Source organism: Anopheles stephensi, chromosome 2 (genome assembly GCF_013141755.1).
Source record: "Anopheles stephensi strain Indian chromosome 2, UCI_ANSTEP_V1.0, whole genome shotgun sequence".
In the NCBI taxonomy this organism is placed as follows: Eukaryota; Metazoa; Arthropoda; class Insecta; order Diptera; family Culicidae; genus Anopheles; species Anopheles stephensi.
Window position 1 is genome coordinate 44,401,249 of NC_050202.1, and position 25,877 is coordinate 44,427,125.

At 45.2% G+C, this 25,877-nt stretch overlaps 1 protein-coding gene across 4 annotated transcripts in view; it reads right to left on the bottom strand.

The window, feature by feature from the left end:
• LOC118505873 (alpha-mannosidase 2) overlaps window positions 1-25,877 on the bottom strand; it is a 102,472-nt gene that overhangs the window by 63,525 nt on the left and 13,070 nt on the right. For 3 of the 4 annotated variants that reach the window (XM_036042300.1, XM_036042296.1, XM_036042299.1), the window contains one exon: window positions 4,850-4,893. The gene's annotated coding sequence lies outside the window, so the exon portion shown is untranslated. Of the gene's footprint in view, window positions 1-4,849; window positions 4,894-11,820; window positions 11,909-25,877 lie in introns of all 4 variants that reach the window. The other variant, XM_036042297.1, reaches the window with a different exon arrangement.

The window sequence follows — 25,877 nt, forward strand, 5'->3', positions numbered from 1 at the left end:
AGAGTTTGGCGTTGGTAACAATATTTTAAATTCAGAGGATTAAATTTACATCGATTAATTAAAATTTTATCCGATTTGAATTTCAATTCTAGCCTCGGTACCGGACCCTGCCCGAAGTGGAGTGGATTTTTGGGGCAGGTTTTTTATGTTCTTCAATGGACTTTTGTCTCGAGTCTGTGCTGCAGCTGGAGAATCATAAGCTGGCCAAGCGAGCGAAGCCAGATGCTAGAGATGGTTGGAAAATTCGTTGGTGGAATGTGGAAGAATTAAGCACAGCGTGAATAGTCTTTGCCCTTCCCGAGTAACTAGCAATATTCTTCCATCGATGCCGGGAATGCTGTGCAAATGGTTTGTGAGAATTTTCCCATCGGACGCCAAACGGTGTTACAACAAGATCGTTGCATAACATCACCGCCATGCTCCGTGCTTTCGAACGAGATACGATCATACCGTACACGGCTAGAATTTCCCGTCAGAAAGAAAACTCTCGTCCCATTGTCAAATGGTTTTATGGCAAGTGTTGGCTTTTCCGATTTAAGCCGAGTCTCATTCGAAAAGCAAACCCTCCGGCGAAAAGGAAAACATCAGCGCGAGAACGAGTTCGTCAAAAACGGATAAGATTTGCTCGTCCTTGCTGGTGCCCCGCCGAATGGAAGCGCGTTGTTGACAGAAGCTGTCGATGCTTGAAAGGAACGGGACGAAAAAAAAAAGAATCTGCCTGCCAAGGAGTCTATCAAAACATATCTAAATATATTTACGGTAGAGTAATACACAAACACAATTTCTGTAACCGTGGGCTGCAAGAAAGCTGAATTTGGCCATTGCTTCGTTCGTCTGTTCGGTGCCATACCCTTATCGTGTGAATTATGAAAAGGTAAACCCCTTTTTAAAGATATATTTTCCCAAGAACTAGGTAAAAAACACGAATGGGGTGGTTTTGACATTGAATGACGTGTTTTTCGCAAAAAAACCTTATTTTTCTGTTATCGTCCTCCTAGCTCACCAGGATACCTTAAGCACGGAAAGGTAGTTAATTGTAGGTGGATGAAACGCAAACAACATCCTGTGTCGTTCAATTGAAATGTAATGATAACATTAGTGCGTTAACTTAAAAAGAAATAAAAACATCCCCAACGTATTCGCCCTTCTTCGGATACAACGAATGCTGAATTCCAGCAATCGGTGGCTCTGTTTATGGCTCCAACTCCAGCAAAGATAAACTGTCTCTGATATGTAATCAGGATTAAGCAAGATATGACGATCATTAGCTTCCTTACATCGTCGTGGGCGAAATGTTTGAAAAATTACAAACATCCAGTTAGCGCGAGTGTGTGTGTGTGAGAGGGAGAGAGCAAGATCATTGCACACAGGCAAGATTTAAATTTCCCATAATATCCCTGGAGGAGATTTTGGCCCAGTTGCTCATTCATATAGCATTCCGCTTCACGGTGGCAAATGGCGGCGGAGTGTGGGTCGTGTTTTTATTCGGCACAAACTTTTTCCAGGGCCCAGGGTCGAACGAACCAGTTTTGCATAAACTCCAATTCCTTTGCGGTAGCACGTTCGGGGCTAGATTGAAATATAACGAAAATTGATGATGATGTGCACGGGATGGAAAATGGAAAAACCGCTTCCACCGAAACGACAACCGATGGCGAGCCGGGCGAAATAATATTGAAAATGAAAAGTGGGTGGGTAGGCGGCAGCAACAACAACAACCACCAACCAACCAGCAGTAAAAAAAGGAAGGTAAACACAAATTTCTACACCGTTGTTTCGCGCTTTCGCGTTCGCGCTGCGTTGCGGGGCGTGACGAAACAAAAGTTTCAGTGTATCAACATCAGTCTACCGAAGCCGTTTTTTGGGACCGACAGGAAGAGATTAGAGGCTGAGGGAGCCCAAGAGAGAAAGAGAAGCAGTAAGAACCCCTTCCGGGGTTTTGGGGATATTACGTCGAAGTGAATTTCCCGCAGACCGGTCAATAGCCGGTGACGTGCGCGACGCCAAAAACGGAAACGTCTACGACCGGTCCTCATCCTCCATTCCGACAGGTAAACAGATTTATTTTCCAGTTAATTTATACCGCTTTTCTTCGGCGGCAGAACGAAGGTTGCCAAATTCTTTGCGGACGTACAATGGGGACGCCTTCTCGGTAGGGTATCCCCAGTGAATCGGTAACAGGGCAACATCAGCGTGGGACACAGGGTGGAAGTGCTGACTATTTTGATGGATTGATCCTTGCTTTTGGCGTGTGCGAATATGGAAGCGAAAATGTGTTCCTGGACGGTCTAGACAAGACCGTGCATTCAAACAAACTCATCAGTTATTGTGAGTGGCAAGAAGGCGTCGGCGAGGAGTGATGGCGTGTCTGATTCAAACGTGCCACAGAAACTACCCATGGGATATAAATTGGATCGATGCAGCAAAACCGATTAAGAATATTGATAGATGGAAACATTTTACTAAATTAAGATGATTGCAAAACAGAATATACAACATCTAACCAGGTTTGGTAGTTACGGACATAGTTTGGACAGAGTTTATGAGTTTAAAACTCTAGGAATAATGAAGCTTTAGCTAAGTCCATCAGCACCCTCAAAACCTGTAAGAAACATATTTTAAATATCGCAAAGCATTGTGTTTAAAACAAGATTTTAATCAAATTTATTCTGACTAAATCACCTAGGAAATACACCTAGGAAACCTAGGCCACCAACGCACACGTACCTCAAAAATTTCTCAACAAAGACAATACCACATGCAAAACGACATTGTTCTACTCCGTCTCTGGCATCGATTGTACTCTATTCAAGCAAATCAAATCAAATATTTCACCGTCGAGTGATAAATAACCAATCGTTTTCAGTAGAGTTCTGCTCAATTACATCTACTGGCACCTGGCAAGCATTCAATATGCACACACACACACGTATAGAACGAGCGCATGGTTTCGTGCACTACACACGTGGTGGACGACCCCAAGTCTGGCTGAAGGATCTGTTTGTGTACCGGGCCTGGGCGTGATTGAAAGGTGTCGATAGGGTGTCGTCTTTTAAGCACGGTATTTCACGACACTGTACACGACAGTGTAAGGTGTATTGGGTAAATTAATTCATTCCATTTGTTACTTTCAAAGGTAGGCGAGCGTATTTGCGTTCCACACACGCTCGATGCTCCTTGAGACATTTCGATGGTAGAGAGCTTAGATTCTTAATGGCACGAGCAAGTGCGTGCGGTGGTGTGTAGTATAGCCGGCAGAACTTGAGAATTGATGAAGCCGCAATGCGTTGCCATCCGGGCAGGAATAATGAGTACTATCAGAGAAAGAAATTATCGTCAACAGTTCATTGGTTTGACAGATTTCTTCTGGTACATCAGCATGCTGAGTCATTGCTAAAAGGATATTTGTTGCAGAACATGTTTCGCATTTCCTTTCAAAATCTTTGGAAGAATCGAATCTCTGTTTGATCCAATAGGACAACAATTGGTACTTGGCTTGGTCCAACAGATCACAACATCAACAATAATCACACAGATGTGTGTAAATGATTCTCATAGGAAATTATAAGGAGGAATTAGTATGAGGGATAGTAGTAAAATAATGTGGAGTACATAACAAACGGCAATTGATTCGCGACAATTGATACAGGCCGTTATACAGGGGTTTTCAGTTGATAAGGCAATCCATTTTTATGGCAGGCTTCTTAGATGAAATGGCAAGCAAAGCCAGTTGATACGGAAGCAACTTCAGATGTCAGGGGAATCAAAACCTTTTATTGAAATGTCCCTGTAAAGTATTGGTTGATGATTATCAATTTCTTCTTTTTCTCATACCTTCTTGGCCTCATGACCTTTTAGGTCAAGTTTGCTATTTTTGATTTACTAGACTTATTGTTACCGCATAGTTGGATAGTCAGTCCTCGCTATGGGGAAACGGCCCAGATGAGACTTGAACCCCGACCCTGCCGTGTGAAGATCAGCGGCGCTGTCGCATCTACCAGAGGGCCACCCCCAAAAATCGTGGCTAGCATAGAAGATTGAGATTTGGATGAAATGTGTTGGCAAACCGATGTATGAGCGATTTTCCGAGGTTATCTCACGCCAAGGCGAAGCCAACTGAACAACAAGATTATCACCCTGCTGGACGTTTTCTTGCAAGATCGCATTTTTTTACAAATTTATAGACATCTCAGGGATCCCACGGACCCTAATACATCATTAAAGCACATAATCCGATTGTTCTAGATTTGCATCAGAGTTTAGTTGCTTAACGTATTATCTACCACCATCTTGTGCTGTCAATTTCCAATCAGCACAATTTCGTGTAACACTTTTCTCACCAGAAAGAGAAAGTGAGCGATTTTCCACGCAACACAGCTACTGTGCGCGCGCGTTTGTGTATGAAGAGTGTGCCAAACGTACCATTGCGTCATTAGTACTAAGACATTTGTCATCATCGCTTGGCAGCCAATTAATATTCAACTTTTCTTTGGCTAACCCGGCGGTCCAGTTCCATTAGACGTTTCCATTAATCATCTGAGAGCGCAGCTCGTCGTTTGTCCATTAGCCGGCAGCGCCCTCGGTGACAAATGGAGGTTTTGCTAATCGGTTGTATTGAAAACTTTCAAGCGATCCTCTTTTTTGCTTTTCCTTTATCTCTTGAGACGTTGACTTTCCGTATTAACGAACGCAAGCGACCGAATCAAGGACGCAATGTGAAATAAATTCTGATAAGGTACAGACACTTCGTTTTTCGGTTAGGAATAGGACTAACAAACAGGGTTAAGTTTTTTGGGTTGACCTCCGGATATTTATGCTATTTTGATATTTAATGAAGGATCTTGCTTACCTTTCTCATTCATCCATCTCGTTGATTAGGTGTGATAAATTAATCTGCAAACGAAAGAGAAAACATTTTTTAGTGACTTAGTTAACCGAATTGTTGTAGCTGGCTGTGTTATGATAAATTTAGAAAAGTGTTCCTGCGAATCTTTCATTACGTGCTACCTTGTAATTCTGCTTATTAACGAAAATCACACACACACACCGTGTAATCCATGTCGCTAGGTGATTTTGCAAAACCCTGTACCGGAATCGAGGAAAAAGTAATCCGACCGTAAGCAATGCAGCAAAGCAAGCAAACTCGGAACAGTTTAAATGAGACGTAAATTAAATCCTCTTTTAATGATCGAAAAACAGAAACCCCGTTTCAAGCCATTGCTTGTTGATTAAAAATAATTTGCGATCCCATACCGTTGAATAGCTTCGGAAATTCCCATCTGCAGCATAGCTGCCATGATCACGGGCTGCCGCAAAAATTTTGTGCATGGAATTGGCACCACGCACATACATACGCTTAGCAGCATGACTCCGACCAGCAGTCGGGGGTTGAATTCGTCAATTAATGGCACCGAAATCAGTCGGCCGAACCGGCAGAGAAGTCATGGATTTTGGGTCGGTGCGTGCATAAATGTGCGAGGAACGGAAAATCAGCCCAGCACCAAACACATCCGAACGAACAATTTCAAACATGACCAATGGAATCTGGCCGATCGTGCCATGGAATGGGGCTGTGAAGGTGCGAAAAAAAGTAAAAGCATCAAGGTACAGGTGCGTGCGTTCCAATGTTCCATGGAATACCGCCGGTAGCGAGCAAATCAATTCTACATTTAATTTTTCAACCCCTAAAATGAGCATATACGTGACCCAGGAGACGGGAGAACCAACAGTGGGAAGTGTAAGGTGGGAGCAGGTGATAAAGGGTGTAAAGTGTAGGCGGAAGTGAAACACTACACCATGCGCGGGCGAGAGTGTGTTTATATCGTTCGATTGTAAGCTTCATAAATAAAAGATGAGCAAGTGGCGCCCCAACTTTTGCCATGGGAGATTGGATCAGAATCGGAAAATGTCTGCTGGGGGAGGAGAAATGGGGGGATTTTTCCGAAGAACGAGTGAACAAAAGAAAGAAAGACACCACACTAATAATTAATCCGGCAAAATGTTTACGAACACGAAATGTGGCCAGAATGTTGTGTACTTTGCTGCCAAATGAACTAACTCCACCACTGCCCAACCATTGCCGTCTCTGTCGGGCCCTTTACGCGCCGCACTCACGTTCGTGTACTGCAATCGGCAATAGTTTGTGGCATTTTAGTGCGGGCGCTGGAGATTCGAGAGCAAAGGTGTTGTGTGTTTGAAAAATGTATAGCAATGGTGGTGATGTCGAATCGGTGCGAACCTTGGCACGGTCGGGCGAGAGACCGGGGCCCGGGAATTGCCGGGCTGGTCAATAGAACTTTCGCTGAGTGAACAATTATCATAAATAGCTTTCCACTTCCAACGCGGGAGGTACACCCTGCGGGTGCTGCTTGGGGTTGTATGTTTTGCAATTGAATTGCGTGCGCCGAGGGCACGCGTGGAAATTGAACCGTGGAAATTAAACATAGACAAAAACAGACCGGAGTGCCATAGAGATCGCTCGGAATGAACTCTGCATGACACTCGGCACTTCTAGTATCATTGCACGGCACTTGATCTCGCCGTGTATGTCTGGGCGGTTAATCAGCAAGGTACTGTTCATTTACCACGTATGGGACATGCTAGAAACGGGTCACGTATTATGTATGTTGGCGGTACAGCTTCGATACCTGATGGAGCATGTAAATTATGCATCGAGGTTTATGATGACTTCGATGAGGAAATAGATCATTTTTGTCAGGGGTTCTGTCAAACTTTGGAGAAGACACATACAGTGGTAAAATCAGCACAGGTATACATACTCCAACACAATTGACAACTTCCACATCACGTTTAGAAAAAAGTTCAAAGGCACATTATAAACTTGCAGCTAGATGTCATTATTCTGCTTCTGTGACACAAACATTCCTTTTTATCTCCATGATAATTTTGGCGATCGACATTGACAAAAAAAACCGGAATTACTCGAACCAAAATTTCCACGTGCGGCTTGTAAACAGCAAGTTTTTTAACTGCTTTAGCAAATCGATCAAATTTAATTTTTTTTAATTATATGAATAAACGAATGTTTATAAGTCTAATTGCACCAGTTAGCCGCCATACGCATAACAAAATGACGGAGGAGGAGGTTATCATAGGCACCATTGTTGGTAGAATAAAATTCTCGCTATTAATTTAACTTTGTAAAGCGACATAAATATAAGGCAGACTTTTCATTTCATAACCAACCGTTAGCGTGACAGGTGGGTGAACAAACTTTGCCCAAATTAACTACATTCTCGCCGGTAAGTCACACGCCAAGTTGTCTGGAAACTACCACTACCAGCACCTCTGCTGTAAAGTTTCCCTCGCCAAGAGATACAGCATCCGAAAAAGCAAACTAAATCAGTTCCGTGGGGGGAAGCGAAAAACCCACCATCCCCCTTCAACTGGTTCCGCCCTCGTCAGCATGCGCCATCGCATCGCCAGAACATCGCAACACACTGCTCCACGCCGCGCCCAGATGTAATCGCTTCGTTTAGCATAATTTAAAGCAACAGCAGCAAGTGGCGCGTGATTCAGCCTGATTCAACATCATAAACATACAATCTGCTGCACTGCTGCTGAATGAACAACCTTTTTCCTGCGGGACACGGGCGCACACACACGGGCTGGTGCACTGAACCGGAGCACTTTAGCGGCTGTAACGATCAAAACACACAATCTCGCTGCCGAACGCGTGGTGGAAGAATGCAACGATTCTCCGCGAGCGTAGTGCGCTACGCATGCTGAGCTATGTACGCCACCGACACGCTTGAATGGTACGTTGCAATCGGGCCGCGATCATCGTTTGGATCAGTGACGCGCTTCTTCAACTATCATTGTGGAGGTGAGTGTAGCGTGGGGAGGACAAAGATAAAAAAAAGGAAACCCATCTCCAGAAGATATGCAGCGCTCCATCATTGATTTAGATGCGTCCTATGTTGTCGCAAGGGGTCCGGAGATTCTAGAGCGTCATGTTTATTTATATAAAAACATAAGCAAACTGTGACGAAACCCTGTGGAGACGAACGGGCAAAACTTTTACCGGCCCCATGTTTGTCATCTAAGTATAGTTTGTAAGCTTGGGTTGCGTTTAAGTAAACTCTGCTCCATTTTAGAATTGTAAACTAGGGATATGTTGCAAAGTGTTGTCGATTTATGTTCTCATTCACCTACTTCTGTGTCAGCAACCGAAGACTGGCGCTTTGTTTGTAAAGTCTTCTCATTTCCATAAGGGTTACGACCATTGTTTACGATCGCCGTGACCTAGGATTGTGTAATTTTTACGACATTCGGAAAACTGGGCGACGCATTGTTTTCCAGAGCGAGCCAAAAACAAACAGCAACGCAACACAATGGGCCGCCGGAGAGATTTGTTTTGTGTCTCGAGCAGTCTAGACTGTCTCGCAGCTGCAAAGTGATGACGAAGCGAGAAAAGCATGCTCACCTAGACGCAGAATAGAAAATGAGTTGGGATTTTAATGATTTATTTTCCTTCAACGTGTTATCATTTCAGCAGGTTACCCTGAATGATTCCTTGAAAGGAGGATACTTTATCGTTCTATTTTCTAATGGTAGCTCCAGAACTAGCCGACTTAAAGGAGAGAGCGCGAGATAATTGTTTGAATATACACCAATAAAGCACTTGGGGACGACCTGAAGCATTGGCCACATTGCTGCCGGCATACTTCCGTTCACGTGCTAAACACCACGGCGGCCGATGACTTCCGATTTGCTGAAACGGCAGCTTAATAACGTAGTAAACGGAGAATGCCAAACGTCCCGATGTCTATGTGTGGTGTGCAAAGTTCCTTTCCGTTCCGTGGCGTCATATTTCTTCGTTTTCCTGATGAATGAATGCTGCTATTTTCCTTCGGCAAACTCATTTCCATGTGTCTTCTTTTTTGTTTAGACATCTTTTTACGTTCAATTTTCCCTCTGCGCCCGATGGCAGCAATATCAGCCATTTATGCTAAGCGATTTTATTTCATCTGCTCATCTTTCTGTGCGTTTTCTCCAACAACGACGACGACGACGACAGTATGGCCACCAGTGGGTGATGGCAACGGAACCGATGGATTCGATTTTCATTCTGCTTATTTGTAAGTTTTTTCGTCGTTGTTGTAGTTGCTACTGAGGCGGTGTTGTTGTAGCGCGGCACACAGAGCACCGATGCGATCATATTTACGGTGAAACATCACACCAATCGAACGTTCATTGCACTCGCCGGTGCAGTGTGTATGCTGACGACGGACGGACGACGGTGTCGTATACAGTTGGTAGTGAAGCCGGCTCCGGGTTTGGGTGGGGATTTATGAGAGCATACTGATGATGTTTTGATTGAGAGCCGTAGAGGTAATGTTGCTTTGCTTCGGTAGAGCGTAACAGACAAAAAAAAACTAAGCCTGGCAAGGTAAAAAGTAACGGAGCTAAGCACTCTAACTGGGGCTGAAGATGTCAGCAGTGCACACTTGTGGACAAACGTACTGTGGTCTGCCCGGTTCTTTCAGCTATAGAAATTGCTTTATGGAATAAAAAGATTTAAAATTGCTTTCAGCTTTACGTGGATGTTTTTCCATTTCGCTGCAATATACAAGGTTTCGGAGCTGCACTAGTAATGTTCGATCCATGTCTGGATACTGCTCATGGCCAAACTTGAAATGGCCAACTTAGAGACTAGACCTAGACTCTGTCACACTTTCTCCACGTAGCTCAAGATGAACTGGATAATTTGCAGGAAGAACGGGATAGAAATATTTCAAGGCGGCCATCAGGACCGTCTGAAACCAATGTTTTGGATGTTTAAAAAATGGGGCTTGATCGTGAGCAGTGTCCGATGGCAAAATTTTTGTTTTCATCTCTCACTTTCTCACGAGAGTGATGAAATTCTGAATTCTGAAATTGAATTCTTTCTTTTCAAATTTTCAAAATATGTGAGTCTAATCAGAAAACACGAACCGAAATCTCTTTAATACCATAAAGTTTGACTATAATAGAATCAATAAGTGCCTTGCCAAGCTACTCAACTATTTAATCGGTAAAAATCGTGTCGTTGCTCAATAAGCCTCAAGAAAATTCTTATAATTCTTCGGTAATGCTAACAGTTAAGGCTAAATAAGTCTATGTCTTATTTAGACATAGATGGCGCTTCTAAAATCTATAGATTACGTGACATATTTGACAGCTGTCAGAGAATTAGTTTTTGTGTAGTAATATGTAATGGGTAGGCGATAGCGTCGCTGATCTTCACATGGCAGGACCGGATATCGAATCCCATCCGGATCGTTTCACTGCAGTGAGGACTGACTATCCAACTACGTGGTTTCATTAGATCTAGTAAGTCATTAGATGACATCAGAGGCATGGCCATACAGGTTGCTAAGCTAAGCAGAAGAAGAATAACTCTACAATAAAAAAAAAAAATAATTACATTAGCTCCGGAATCTTCACAATGTATTAGACGGGCTAGTCATTACGGAAACTAGTGCACACTAAAATAGATGCCCGAATATCGCACTGACGTCAATGGGTTACATTTCTCAAGTACTCCCGCACTGCTACCGTACCGTACGCCGCTGCAACTTTTGCACATTGCGAATCACCGGACACTACACCAATTCCACTCATCATTCACTTCATCATCATCATCGTCCCCACCCTCCAGTCATCACTCCCCATGCACCAGAATGAGCTAAACATACTGGCGGGAAGGATTAAGGCCGCCATCAAAGCTTGCGTTAGTTGATTGATGAGATGTTCGGGCGTCGGAGAAAATGCGTGGCATCCGAAACCGAACCCACAGCACCGGCGATTCAGAATAATGTATCGCTTCTTTGCCTTTCACACTGACGCAAGCAATGACCCTCTGTAGTTTGAAGATTGGAGATTGGAGTGCAGCGCACCCGTTGCAAAAATACACGCAGGGAGTGCATTTTGCCTTGAAATTGCAAATAATTTAGCCCGGTGTGTAAAAATTTTGCTTGCGCGGATAAAGATCAAAATTCTGTTCCCTCTTCGTTTTTCCCCAATGCCACAGAAAATGGCTTTCCGGTCCGGGAGTAAATGAATGGGATAAAATACAAAATGAAATGCGGGATAAATGCATAAGTTGATAGTAGCCTAGAGCAGCGAACGGCGACATCAATCTTTGGCAGCGCGCTCAACCAGCGTACTCATCAGAAACCTGCTCGATAGGGATCAAGGGATCGGTTTTTTTGTTTGTTGCCGTTTGGCTGCTTCTGCTGCTTTCGTAGCTGCTGAGGGGCTGGCAAAGTTCTTATGCACCTTCTTTATATTCCGTCCCCAGGTGCATCATACAAAATCAGACGAATGGTAGTTGGATTTGCTTGCGGGCAGAAATTGGTCGAGCGATTTCTGCGATCGTATCGCACATCAGCAGAAGTCAATGCTCCCGAGGACTTGCACCGCGCACCAAGGGTAAACGGGTTCCCACGGCACACGGGACGGGCCGCCAACAACATCAAAACTGAGGGCGGACCGACGCTAAATTATAGTAATCATCGCTGAAGAACAGTGCAGCATGATTTCACAAGGCAAGATAAAGCACATCTACACGGTAGGACAGGAACAAGGAACAAGTTATCAATTCCCGGCGGAATCCAGATCGCTCTAAGTGTGCACGTCTCAAAACGTTGGCTGCTGTGCGGGTTCAACCGTTTATCGGCAAATGGAATCGATTTTGAGGAATATATTCACAACTTAATGATCTTAAAAACCTTTACCTAAGAACTTTGTGACACGTACACACAAGCTACGTGCCAATTAAGTGAAATTCAGTTTTATCTTTAAAGGATTGCCTACCGAAACATAAGTTGCTCTGCAGTTATCGGGCAGTTTTGAGTATCGTTGTACTTCATTAATGTTTTGTAAGGAACAGGAAGACCACAACCTGTTGAAGAACAAACAGTAGATGAAAGCGCTTTGAAGGTAATTTAAGGACCCATACCCTCGTCCCCTTTTTGTTGCTGATTGCTCTGGTCTTCCACTAAGACTACAGTACAGAAGAACTCTGCACTAAACCGCACTGCTGCAAATCTTACTACCGGCCACGAAAGCATCAACCGAGGCCACCTGCATAAGTTTCGTCTCCACCGAAAGACAAATGGTAATTTCTCCAACTCAACGCCACACAATAAGCTTCTTCGTTTGAATGTTTTCATGAAAAAGGTGCCCATCCAGCAAAATGGTAAAGTTCGACCCCGGCTATGATAACCCTTGCAGCACACGTTTGTCCACACCACCGTTCTATGGGTAAGGCAGCACGCGCTACATTAACCGAGCGCTCACTTGAGCTTAGTTCATAATTCGAAACAGACGAGAAATAGCTCGTGGCAAAGCAATCGGGTAGAAGTTGGGAAGAAGCTGGATCGGGCACGGGTCTACTCTTAGAACCAACATCTACCAAACCAAAGCCTGCAAAAACCTGCCGACGGTTCCGAACCGCATCACAGCTTAAACCCCCGTAACCAAAATCGGAGATCCCGTAAGGGTTACTTCTTGGGATTTCTTCGCCACGGTTGGGCGATGCTATTGTACACGACGAACGAGGACGATGATGGTGAAGATGATGATGAGGACAATGACGGCTCTTTGCTCTGGTGGTTTTTCATAATTTTGTCTCCCCGGGCAAGTGTCTTTGGGAAATTTTCAAGTGAACGAAGCTCCAACGGCTCCAGCGACTGCATTTTCCAGGCGCAGTATCGTCCCGCGCTGTCTGTGCCGGAGTACCAGGTAAAGATGCTGGTAGACCGTCGCAGTATCTTTTGTTTGTTTGGTTTCCGTTCACCGGACCGTGTAATCCGGCAGCACCGGGGGGAAGCGGAATGTGGAGAAGGCAAGGAAAAACTGTCCCTTTTTGCACCTTCAGAGCGGTATTATCTTAAAACAGGGTTGAGGATTGAAAGCAGCTTAGCTTTGGTTGAAATTTAAAGAGCATTTCGGGGATGGTAAAATAATTCTACGTTTGTAAAACAATTAGTTATCAGAGAGTTGGAAGTTTGAAGCCGAGAATCGCCGAAGGATGAGTTCCTCTGGCAAGTTTTATTTATGTAGCTATTAAAAATTAAAATGAAAACCTCTATAATTCAATGCCCAGTTGGAGATAGTGAGATACGCGTGCCCAAGTGTACTTGCACGAAAATTAGTGGCCTTGCTTAAAGACAACCGTTGGCTACTCACCCGGCTGCATATCAACATGTCAGCTTTAGGGATTACGATTAGTGTTATATGCTGGACAGCACGCACAACAAGAATGCAAATAATCTCTGTTCAAATGTTTGTTCGCACTCCGTCCATTCCGATGACCCCACGGCTGTCAAGCACGTTGTTCTTCGACGACTGGTAGCGACGTAGCGAAACCGAATATGCTGCTGCTGTTGCTGCCGCCATAATCTGTATCGGCGAGAATTTAGAGCGTAGGCTCGATGGAAGACAACAACCACACAAAAAAATAGAAACGCCCGAACCGCAAAACCCGAGACACCCGGCGCCTATTAGCGATACCGACACAATCATTTTAGATTATTTGATTGGCAGTTAAAATCGCGTTCTCGCCCAGCTTAAACTGTTATTAATTACCTCCGTAGCCCACTGCACCTGGGCCCCGACCCTGGCTTAAGCTCAAATCCCCCGTCGTTCTTCCACTCTCGCCGAACCGGGGCAGATCAGAAAACATTGCCAAACATAATAAACTCACAGCGTCACAAACGGAAGCTCATAATAGATAGCTCATTTTCTAACACTCAAACGAACGCGGCATCAACAGTCACCGCACCAAGCACACCGGCTGCGGCAACAACCAACGATCGGGGCAGATTAGAGCAGATTAGCAGCAGCAAAAGGGGGCCGAGAACAGCGCGTGCAAATTTTGAATTCGCAAACGTGTGTCCACATGTTCGCTATAATACATTCAAGCAACCCCGAAAGTCCCAGAACCGAGTGTAACGCAATCTTTTCCATATAAAGTCTGTTTTTTTTTTGGAAAGTATGCTCCACCAAAAGTCAACGACTCTTGCCCAAATTCCTACACCTTACTTTTGGGAAGTGGGAAGTCAAGATTAAGATTCTCTTCTTCCTTGCAGATGCTGTGCCTCCCATTATTGACAGTCCCCCTTTTTGTGCCTCGGTTTTACAGCACCAAGAAGATAAATGTCAATTTGAGATAACTTTTGTTCTGCATTGGTGCTGTTTAAAAGCTTCCGAAGCTGAACGCCCTCTTTATAGGTGAAAGGTTTGCCGGGATACGCACCCCAATTCGCTACCCAATATCCCCAATGACACACAACGGACAACTGATGAGATTGGGGTGTGCGCGGATTGCATTTATCGCCGTTTTACATATGTTTTGGTGCCCAAGAGCAAGTGCACGCTGTGGAGAAAGGAATCACAGAAACCCAACCCAACTAAACCGTCGCGGATGAGTGCGATAAAGCGAACCGCTGTGTTTTTTTTTCTGCGAAGGGTCGCGAGTTGGAGCCAAGAACCAGCCACTCGATGGAACCTGCTTTGGGCAAACCGGTTCCGGTGGCCGGGTTGGAGGACACGGCGGGTAGAATCCGCGGGAAGCTTAATCGGCGAGGTGCGTTTGTGTGTGTGTGTGTGTGTATGTCCGTACTTCAGCGAGGGGTGTGAAGGTATCCGAGAATGGACCAGACCAGTAGCAGAGTTCGGAAGGGAGGTTAAGAAGGGAGAGATAGAGGTGGAAGAATATTAAGAGCGAATGAAGGTGAAAATATTCTGATCGGTACCGATTCGATCACAACACAGAGCCAAGGCGTCTCCCAAGTGGCAAATATATGATTTAAAAGCGATGAGAAGCAGATGAGGTCCGCAATCATTCATGTGCCTCACATATGTGTGTGTGCGTGTGTGTGTGTGTGTATGCGGAATATAGAAACACAACAAGGGGTTTGGGTCGGTGAACTGTTAGGCCGTTTCGGCCGAATGCCTGCTCAGCTGCCAATATGGAATGCAATATTCAATATTCCCCGCGGAAGAAGCTTGCCTTTTTTGTTGTTGTGGCGAGAGATCGGAAAAGCAGCAGTCCCACGGGAAGAAGCTGAGGGTTCGAGAGTGGGCACTGCCCAGGTAAGATTGGCGGGTTCCGTTCCATCTCCGGAGAATGCGGCACGGAGAACGAAGCGCGCTAATAATAGATATACCTGTGTGGAGGTTTTGCAAAACCTTTGGGCTCAAGCTGGGGGTTCGATTTCGATTGTATGCCAAAAGGCTCGCCCGAAGTTGCAAATCAGGTAAGGTCGGGTCATGTGTTTCGACCACCCAGACCTTTACGATTGTAATATTTGCTGGCGCTACTACCAAACATCATCTAACCAGCATGGAAGCGCGGGACGTCTTGTTTGAGCATTTTTCTTACAAATAATCTAAGCCAAGAAGAAGATGCACATAGAGACACACGGACTACACAGACTCACCGACCGTCTCGTACACTTTGCAGCTTCAATCTCCCTCCTCAGTATCAGGTCCCGGCGCAAAGTGAAACATTCATGATGGTATATTTCGCCTGAGTTAATCGAGCGTAAACCCTCAGCAGCCCCAAATCACGCTCACGAAGACAACTCCCGCGCATCTGGCCGGGACTCTGACTTCTCCACTCCGACCGTCCAACGGCAGGAGATGCAAATGATTGTTAAGAAAAGGCAACCAAAGAAGACGCAGGTCATAAATGCGGGCTTTGGTGGGAGCAACACAGGAAAGTTCACACAAGAGCATGAGGCAGACTAACAGCAAGCAAAAAAAAAAATCTCATCCCTCGCAACGCAACCGGCTGGTTCACTCGATGAAAAGGTCCTTGCCACTCGGTGGAGCATGCATCGAGCTATGAGCAGATAATTACGTCGTTAGCATATCTTGTCCCTTCCGCTCAATTCTTCGCCGCACACAAGCCACTGCCGGGGATGTTTCAAGATGTTTTGGGAAGGACCGGATGTGGAGTATTGAATTCTTCGGGGCTCGTTGGTCGTTTGTGTGCTATTTGTTGTTGTGGGAGCTCCGGTGTTGCACCGAGCCGGTCCATGGTGTGTCCTGACGCCGGGACCTGATTATGCCCCCTGACGCCATCATGCAAATGCAAAAAAAAAAAAATTATGTACACGTATTACAAGCGGGAGGAGAATTGGTTACATTACGTCCCTTCGTGTGCGCAACCGGATGCCGTCGCACGTGGCTTGGCAGGTGTTTGTGTGGGTGTATAAGTCTATAGGCAAAATAACAGCTCTTACTTGCCGGATTCGTTCAAGTTCAAAGGAAAAAGATCCGGTCCAGGCTTGATGTCTTTTCGCTTGCCGCACACGCTTGGGTGTGTGTGTGTGTATGTGTCCTTCTAGGGTGAAATGCGAATCTCCGGTGAACTGGATGCTTCACAAGGATGGCTTTTATGCAAAGCACAACGAGCCGAGACGAGACGTTGGCAAATTTGCAAAGGCAAACACGCTGGTCCACTCCCGAGAAAGACGATCATTTCTATATCCTTCGAACTTTGCCGCCTTCCATCATAAAGGAATGCTATCGTTTGGCTTTGAATGCACAGACACATATTTTATGCACCCGGCATGAGCAAGTGAGGACTTAACGAAACCATCCACCGATCTCCGTCTATTCTGGCAGCCACGTTCACACTATCGCTAACGTGCATGCGCTCCGGTTACACCGAACGCGATGCTGGCTTATTGCACCGGCCTCTCACGCCAGCCCGAACCTACTTTCAATGCGAAGCTTCTGGACACCTGGGCATCTTGCTGGTTCGGTGTACGTCATTAGTAGCTTATTTATAAACATATATGAACTTCGGTACAAAATTGCTTCCCTTACCGGGTTATTGTTAGTCACGGTGGGAAACGACCGTGATACGCGAAACATGAGGCCTGTCTCGTTTGATAAGGACGCAGTGGACGGTGTGTATGTCTCCGAACACCCTTCATTTCGCCCATTTTAAAATCATACCTAAAATGTCTCACACACACACACATACAGTGCAACTAATTAGCAAAAAGGGACGCAATGATTAAAATTGCATTCACAATTTTGCCCATCGTACGCTGCATATTAATTTAAGCAAACAAAATACAACAGGAAACAACAAACGCTCTCACACGCGTGGAACGCTACCCTAGCCCACGCCGCCAGCAGCGAGTAATCTATTAGCTCATTTTATTTGCATCCCCTTTCGCGGGTTTAAATAATCGGTACCGTCGAGCTGCATCCGACGACACCGGCACACACAAACACACCATAAAGCCATGTTATAGTTTCGCTGATTTGGCAAATAATTAACAAATTAGCTTTCCCATTCATGGCTCATTGTGAGCACATTGTGTCCGGCCGGCTCTGGTGACATGGGGAGCGAGCACTACCGGAGACTCGAGCTGCCTGCAGCGGCGCTAATTATCCGGGCCGGAATGATAGATCAGGCCGTTGTCGTTGTACCAAACTCTCGGACAATTATCAGACCTGCGTCACAAGCATACAGTGTAATGGCTTTGATGATTTTAATGAATCTATTAGTTCTGTACGTTAAAATATACCTTATCGCATTCGTCATAATGAGTAGCTATTTGTTCCGTGTCGACGCTTATTTTGATTTGTGCGGTAAAATGGGATAGGTGGTTGTGCTGTGGTTTGATGTTATATAAAGTTATTATACTTCATGATTTATAAAAGTTGAATGAAGCACAAATGATTATAACATGCATGTATGCTTTGTCTTGTTCTTCTAGAATCCTCCAGACTTAAAACACCTATAGTCTAATATCGGTACAAAAAGGATAATAAAGGACATCTTTAGTTCTCAAGATTGGGAGGTGTCTAATCCCAAAACTAATATCTGAGCTGTGTTCGATTACCATCCAGGACACGTTCACAGCCACTATTGACAGATGCGTTAATAATATGCCAGCAGCTCCATACCCGTTTGCTTCGAACACATCCTCGCCAGCATTACGCAGAACCGCATGAATAATTAGAATGTGCAAATGCTTGACTGGAATTGACATAGAGCTTCTGATTTCGCCACCCAATACCAATGAAAGGCGACAGTCTTAATACATGGAGATATTGGAAGCGCTAAGATGCTTCTCATCTCCTGCTAGGTAAAGCTGAAACTATGTGCAAGATGATATGGGTATCGGAGGCTTAAGCAGCACTGAACCATCGGTGTGAGAAGCTTTTTATACTCGTCTATGCAGGACAATCCCAGAAACGAAGAAAGCGTCGCGTTTTCTTTCCTTTTTTTGATGTTCTTGTGGTTGTTCAGTGTCAAACAAAAACTACGACGAAAATAAAGCGAACGATTCACTGGATTACTAGTGTCACAGTATCGATCGATATGAGCATTATATACGCAAACTCCCACCAGCCACCACCCGGCAGATGTGCCAAAATGGAACGTTCATGTTGGCTCGTTTCGCGTATAATAAAATGCTACATAATTTCGGGTCTTTCACCATCGGTAAGTGTGCAAAAAGATGTGGCAGAGCGAATGATACGTACAAGTTCATCTTGCCAGGACAACCTTCGGTAACGGCGCGCCACTGACCTCGATGGTCTTTGCCCGTCTTTGCGTTGCTGTGTTCGGGCGCAACACTCGTTATGGACAGATAATCGTTATTAAACGTGACATATCATCCGACGTGTATAGGGCGTCGAAACAGCAGACGGTCATTGAACGATGACGGCTCCTTCCATTTGTACTCGGTGGCGCTGTGAAGGATTCGGAGCTACCCAGCGGACGGCAACAAAAGGGGGAATGGAGGTGGCATTGAACTCCCCCCTACCCATCGTGCACGTTGTTTCCAGCTGCTCCCCTAAAACTTAAACCTGCTGATGTTCGATATTACACCCATATTTTACCGGTTGCCGAACACCATTTCCCGGTCAAAGGTAACGGTGGCAAGGGCAATGCGGCACAAAGATTGGAATTTGATGCTTTTCTCGACGTAATCGCACGTAGTGCAACAGGCTCAGGCATCACCACATGCTGCCGGCTTCAACAAATCGCTTCAAAACACTATCACGAAACCGAGATGCGTTTTGGGGAGGTTTTGCAGAATCGACCTGAAAGATGGCTACCCACCCTGTTAGTGGCTCGGTACCGATCGTTATCGATAATCGACACCATATTGGTAATGTGAGCTTTGTGGTACACTTGCTCCAAAATTTGACATCGGTAGACTTCCACTGCCGGAGAAGCATCGCCTGTCCGCCCGGGAGCACAAACACAACTCGCCACAGTGATGGAATATCGCGAAGCAAGGGCACACCATGGAAGGCTCTAAACATGGAACAAACGAAACGAACGAGACCACCAGCTGCAACAAATTGTCATCGGATCGATGTTTTCGGCAGACATATTTGTACGACAGGGGATTGTTCTTGATTGTGTTCGGCTATGAAGCGCACAGAAGGATCATATCTTCGTGAGCGAGTAATTGCTGTGCTGTGCTGGATGTTATTTGTTTTCGATGCATTATTGATATTGATATAATTCTACGCTAACAGAAACAAACAAATCGAACCGGGATTCATCTACTGCTAATGCAAAACATGTTTTTCTGATATCAGATGTCTCCCTGCACACGTGCGCACACTGCATTCAGGAAGAAAATATTGATGCCAGGGAAAGTTTGTACCTCAGAAAATACTGCGCATCACACAAGTCAAGACTCTACTTTTAAATAGTTTTACTTTATACACAGCTTCTATGCACTATTCTTGAGCGAAATCAACAAAGTACCGGTGTCCTCTTGCAGTGCACTAAAAGATTGATATATTACCAAACATGTCAGCGAGTAGCTACCAGTCTGCCAGCTGAAAACGAATCAAGCACTAACAAATTCTTTCAAGTCATCAATCGTCCTCGCTATGCGCTTTCGCTGTCTTCCGCATCGTATCGCCCCCGTAGTTCAGCCAGCTACTGTGCTGAGCAACAACTTTATCACCTTCCGGTTCTTTCTTTTCCCCGCTATGTCCTCTTCTTCAACCGATTCGATCCACAGTGTGAACAAAATGGCAAAACTGGCTGATCATTGGATGTCAATTTGTTGCGGGCCGTCAACACAAATCCCCACAAACCTCGACTCTTACAGGCGCATAAGCAGCATAGCGAAATTTCTTATCCGACCAAGGGAAAACAACAAGCAAACCACGATGATGACAGAGTGGATGCTGCTAGTTTCTGCCTTTATTTTTTGTTTTTGTTTTTAGGGTTGCTTCTTGCAATGCAATCAACCTTCCTGAGTCTCGGCAAACTTCCCATCGTTTTTTTCTACCCATCCCGCACCGCAGAACACCGAAGATGGCGAAATAAATCCTTACGAACCACGTCCAGCAGCAGTGCTCCCTTCTGGCCATGGCGAATGGTTTGGCAAGCCCACGTTTGAAGGCTTTAATTAGATTTCCTCTCTGTAGCCAGCTGTGCATCGAAAGCGAAGGCCGTGTGACATGGGCTACCAGTGTGTACTGGAAACTCGATTTCTATTTGGTGTTCTTCGTATGTTGGACTTGGGTGGTGCCATTCGCGAAATAATTTTCATCCTAAAGACTGTTGGTCACGATAATTTGGCACATTTGGTATTGCGTCTAAAGAATTAATGATCATCTGTATAACAAGTAAAAGATAAACTTAGGACTGACGAAGGATAAAAGAGAATCACCCTTGAGAGAAAAGAATCATCAGAAGTTGGCCAGACTGCATACGGTTTAGCTGATGATCGTTCGAACATCAAAACCATCAAACCATATAGTTTGAAGTTGCTTCCAAAATTTCTTGGAAAGCCCAGACATTTTAACGCACTCCATTAACCTTTCTAGACCGTCATAACTTTACGCTCTTCCAAAGTTTGCAAGTAACTGAAGTTTAACTTCCTTCTGCTGTGGAACTACATTGCACTATGGCACGTCCTGCGCACGTACTCGCCCTGGTCAAGCAGAGTAAGTATTACGAGAGAATAATTAACTATGAGTGTAAAATAATCAAAACTTTCTTGATTGTCTTGCGTCTCCTAATGGAGTGCAGTAAGTTTTGAGGCGCAACTTTTACGCCAGACGCCATTTAGTAGTAGCTTAAGTGCGGTGCTGCGTCCAAAGATTTGGGACATTTCTCACAATGATGAATCGTATGCAATCGAGCAGCGAATCAAAGCGGGACGGAAACTTTTGCAACACGCTGTACAAACGGTACAAAACGATACAAACACAAACCCATATCTCAATGGCAATCCTTGGCGACTCATTTTTCAACTGTCCTTGGCAAACAAAAAAGAGAAAATCACTTGCGAGAAGTGTGAGTGGAACAGACGAAACAAGCGATATACAACACAACTCCAATTTACTTCGATCTTCCATCGCCATGGGGATCATGACTCAGAGGAAGTGATGGTTCCAGGCGTGTCCTTCTCCGTTGCCTTGGATCAAACGAACTAAAGTGTTCTGTGGCTGTCCGCACAGAATCGTTCCTTTCGCTCAGCCGCGCGCGAGTGCAACCGAAGTTAATGGTGCTTTTCGTAAAGTCTTTTCTTGCTCAACTTCTGACCAGGGCTTTGTTTGAGGCGGGAGAAGAATTTCAACAACCCTGCGGGGATTATCTCGGCCCACCCGCTTTACCCCACCAGGAGACCACGATCGGGCAATGCTCTTCTCTGAGGTTTTTTTTTGTGAGGAATTTTCTCATCCTGACCGCGCACGTCAGCAGGCGTTTATTTTTTCCTTCAGTTGCTTTTTTATTCACATAAAAGCACTAGAACACACTCATCTACTACGGACGAGGAGCAGCGGCACGGTGCACCCAGTGCTCTGGCTTTAAGGAGGCCGCTAGTGTTACTTGACTTGGTGCTTGGCGGCGTCTCAGCGTGACGATGAGTACGCCGGCTGTCAGCTGGAGCAGGCGAGTTTTGTATCGCATACACGTGAAGCATAGAAGACAATCTTTCGTGCATATTTTTCCCTGGTAGTAGGGTGTACGAACGCGCGAAAGTGTCCGCTTGCTATGCGGCGTGATGTTGGCGGTGATGGGCCGAGGATTAGACGGCTGACACGTCTCGAGCACTTTCGTACACTATCTTTCCAGCTGTGCTACGACCCGACACGCTGGTGTACTTGTGCTGCATCTATACTGGCATCGATTGAGCCGTAAAGAAATTTGAGTTCGCACTCCCAACCGTATTCGTCTGAAGGAGTTGGAGAATGCCGTATTCGACTTTCTTCACGAGACCGGATCTTCCTTCCAATACGCTACACGGTCGCGATTGCTCGGAAACGATGATAAATGAAGAATCATGAGCTTCCTCCCAGAAACTTTCCGTTCCGAAACGATTTAAGGCCAGCGGATGGGAAAAGCCGTACCATTGCGTGACTAGCGTCCTCTTCTGCTGCTACTGCTGGCTGGCGCGTTTCTGTATGTACATAAATATTCTTACTGCAGCAATTCTCACCCACCGATGCGCCACCGCACCCAACCCCGATCATATCCCAACCAGTGACAGTTGCTTAATTAAACTATCGTTTCGAAGAATGAATGCATTAAGTTTGGTGGTGGCTGCTTTCGGTTGGGTTTTCGGGTGGCATTAGCACCGCCATCTCATTCGGCCTGGAAATTGTCATCGTAAAGTAGGCCTGTTGGCTGTTGGTGAGATAGGAGCGCGCTGCCGGAAGAGTTGACATATTTATTGCAAAAGGCTGCGTTTATCGCGCAACCGAAAGAGCCCTCGAATCGTACCGATCAGCGGAGTTATAAATTAGAATTTTATCAAAAGCCTATTATCGATAACACCTTCTGGCTATTTTCTTTTGGCTGGCCCGTTTTTTTTTTGTCGGAGCAACCCTATGTGTTTGTTTTCCGATTTTGTGAGAAATTGGAGCGCCAGGAGTTTGTCCGCCGAATAGAAAAAAAACCGACCAAATGTTCTGGAGACCTGAGTCACCAATAAGAAGGTCAATTTTTATCATCCATAATCACTGGTTGGCTAGAGCTAATCGAACTGGGTAAAGGGAATCGGTAAGCTAAGAAGCTTTTAACGCGGATAAAACACGAATGATTGAAGTGCTTGCTAAACATTGCGCTAGTGCTTCAACTTCAAGTACTGCCCTCAAGTATGGATTACTGGAATTCAAACAAGTACCCAACAGCAGACACTGCAGCAGCCAGCGGGAAAAGGTCCTGCCATAACGGAACTACCTCATAATCACTACCGATTTTCAGTAACTCTATTTCACTCGCCCGCCTTTTTTTTTTACCTCGGACCCGTATTTTATGTTTCCGTTCGCGGCATCTTAATTAAAATGGATTCACTGAAAGGGACAGGCCTCCAAACACGGAACAAAAACCATAAAAAAGGAAAACTCATTTATAACCAATTTACTGATGCGTCCAATTAACACGACCACGTACAAAATCATATCCTTCCTCGTGGTCGCAACCCCTCGCTATCTGCCGAAAGACAATTGTATTGTACAGTGGAATTGCAAGCACGGAGATGGTTGTTCATTGTTCAAACTGTCAGTTGCAAAGGCAAGTGCGTTCAGCAATCGGACCCATGCTCATCCGCATCCGATCCCGTATGCCTTACATGCGTTTTGCACCACCGAAAACCTACGCAATCCGGTCCATTTGAGAACGATACGTCGATGATTAATTATGAGCGCGATAAAATCGGGTGACAGAAAGGTAAATAAATGAATAACGTACATCTCCCGCACATCGGGAGGATATATGTATATGGCGCACAGTGTATGCTGGTAGACCGTTCGTGCTACACATTGTATTGGAAGGGGGAAATGAAAATTGGTCCGAGCCTGACGAGATGCGCATAAAACATTGAAGTAATCAATAAAGTTTGAATGAAACAGAGATACATGGTGTAAAACGCGTAGTTAAACGCGTATAGTAATAGTTATAGTAGCGACAGAATAAAGTAGTCTTTAACACTTAAAACAAGGGTCTATGAAGATTTAAGCCAGTTTTTGACGTTTTGGGGGTGAAATGCTGCAAGTTTTCGATAAAACCCAACAGATAAAACTAGTCACTGTCGTTAGCATTAGACAATTATCATCTTGCTTTATGAAAGAACGCATTGCATTTTAACACAATTTTTCTTCCAAAAATGTTGCCAGTTTGTGAAGAGTTTAGCGGTCAATCTGCCAAAAGTGTTTGTCTGTAGTCGGAATAAGTTTTCCAGATTTTGTATGATTGCTCGAATGTTTGACAGAATCCGACAATATGTTTTTTTCTAATTGAAGTCATTGAAAACTCTAATGTTGATTGAGGTGCGTCTCACAGTCACAGGCGCATGGGTTTAAGGCAACAATTAGTCGAAATTATTGTTCTAGTAGCTAATTCCTTATTCCACAGCTGTTTGCAAAATTCCACAATTTAGTTGCAAATTTCCCCTTACTGAATGGAAACATTTCACCGAGTGATTCAAAAGATCCATTATATGATTCAGAAATAAGTAAGCATGAAGAGCAAGACGGCCAGGCCAGTTGGTAGCATCGGTAACGGCACCGGACTTAACACGGCAGGCCCAGTGGCAGGTCTCAGCAAGCAGGCAGGGGTATCGAATCCCGTCCGGATCGTCTCCCACTGAAATGACTTCTTCTTCTTCTTCTTCCTTGGCACTACAACCTCGAGAGGTCTCGGCCTGCCATTTCTGGCTTTCTGTGACTTGATTTTACCCGTAGCAAAGCAGTCAGCCCTGCGTACGGGGAGGCTGTCTGGATGGGATTTGAACCCCGGTCCTGCCGTTTGAAGACCGGCGCTGGTATCGCCTCTGCCACCGGACCGCCCCTGGACTGACGAGCAATGGTTAAAATCAAGTAAAGGAAGCCAGAAATGGCAGACCAAGACCTCTCGGCCTTCAAGAAGCCGTTTGACCTCCAAGACCTCTTGAAGATGTTCAGCAAAACGAGAAGTTCTGCATTGACCGATAAAGGTTTAACATTAAGCCCAGGAAGAACTAACAAAATATTGAACCACAGTTTAAGTGCAAACATCACTAATCCAAATCGATAGCAATCGATGGAAATCGGTTCCTAAAAAAGCTGATCGTTGCACACTACTTTCGACAAAAGACATGCCGGCGACGTGATACGTTTTGTCCTACACTAGCCTAACACATGTATTTGTGAACCACAATCGTTTCACGATAGTAAGCAATTGTAGAGATTGGTTTAGTTACCGAGCGGACCAGTTGACCGGCCCGGCGGGATTTGCTGTGTTTGTTTCCTTTTTTCATCAATGAACCGGAACCGGTCGACGAATGCACGACCTTCGAACGGGTTTTTTGTCTGCGTTTACTAAGCGATACTTAAATTCCCCGAAAAACATGAACCCATCCCTAACCGACCGAGGAAAGGTGGATTATGGAGTGTTTGTTTGGTAAATTGATCGACTCATTCCGGTTTCCTCGTCGAACGAAGAACGCAAGCGCGTTTTTTCGAGACAGGATTCAAACAGAGCACAGTTTTTAGCTGGTGCACTATTTCGGTTTGGTTCCTCCGGTGTGCGTTTCTGTCCTTCTTGTCTCGTCAATCTCGTTATTTTCGAAAGACTAGCCCCAGCAAGTCTTTGCGACAGTTTCAGTGCACCCTACTACGGCGACGGTACGCGGCATCAGTTTTCCTGGGGCGCTCAAATGCACTTCATCATCCCCGGTGAGCGCAGTAGCAGTAAGGGTGGAATATGAAACGATGGAACAGGCACGTTTAAGCTTCATATTACCTCCGAGAGATGGGTCCCGGTTTCCGTTTGCCCCCTCTAAATCCTTTCCGCTCCGTTCACTCCAGTAGGTGGTTTTCTTTTGGTCCACTATTAAACGGGCACTAGGAAAACATGCAGCCGGCGCCGATGA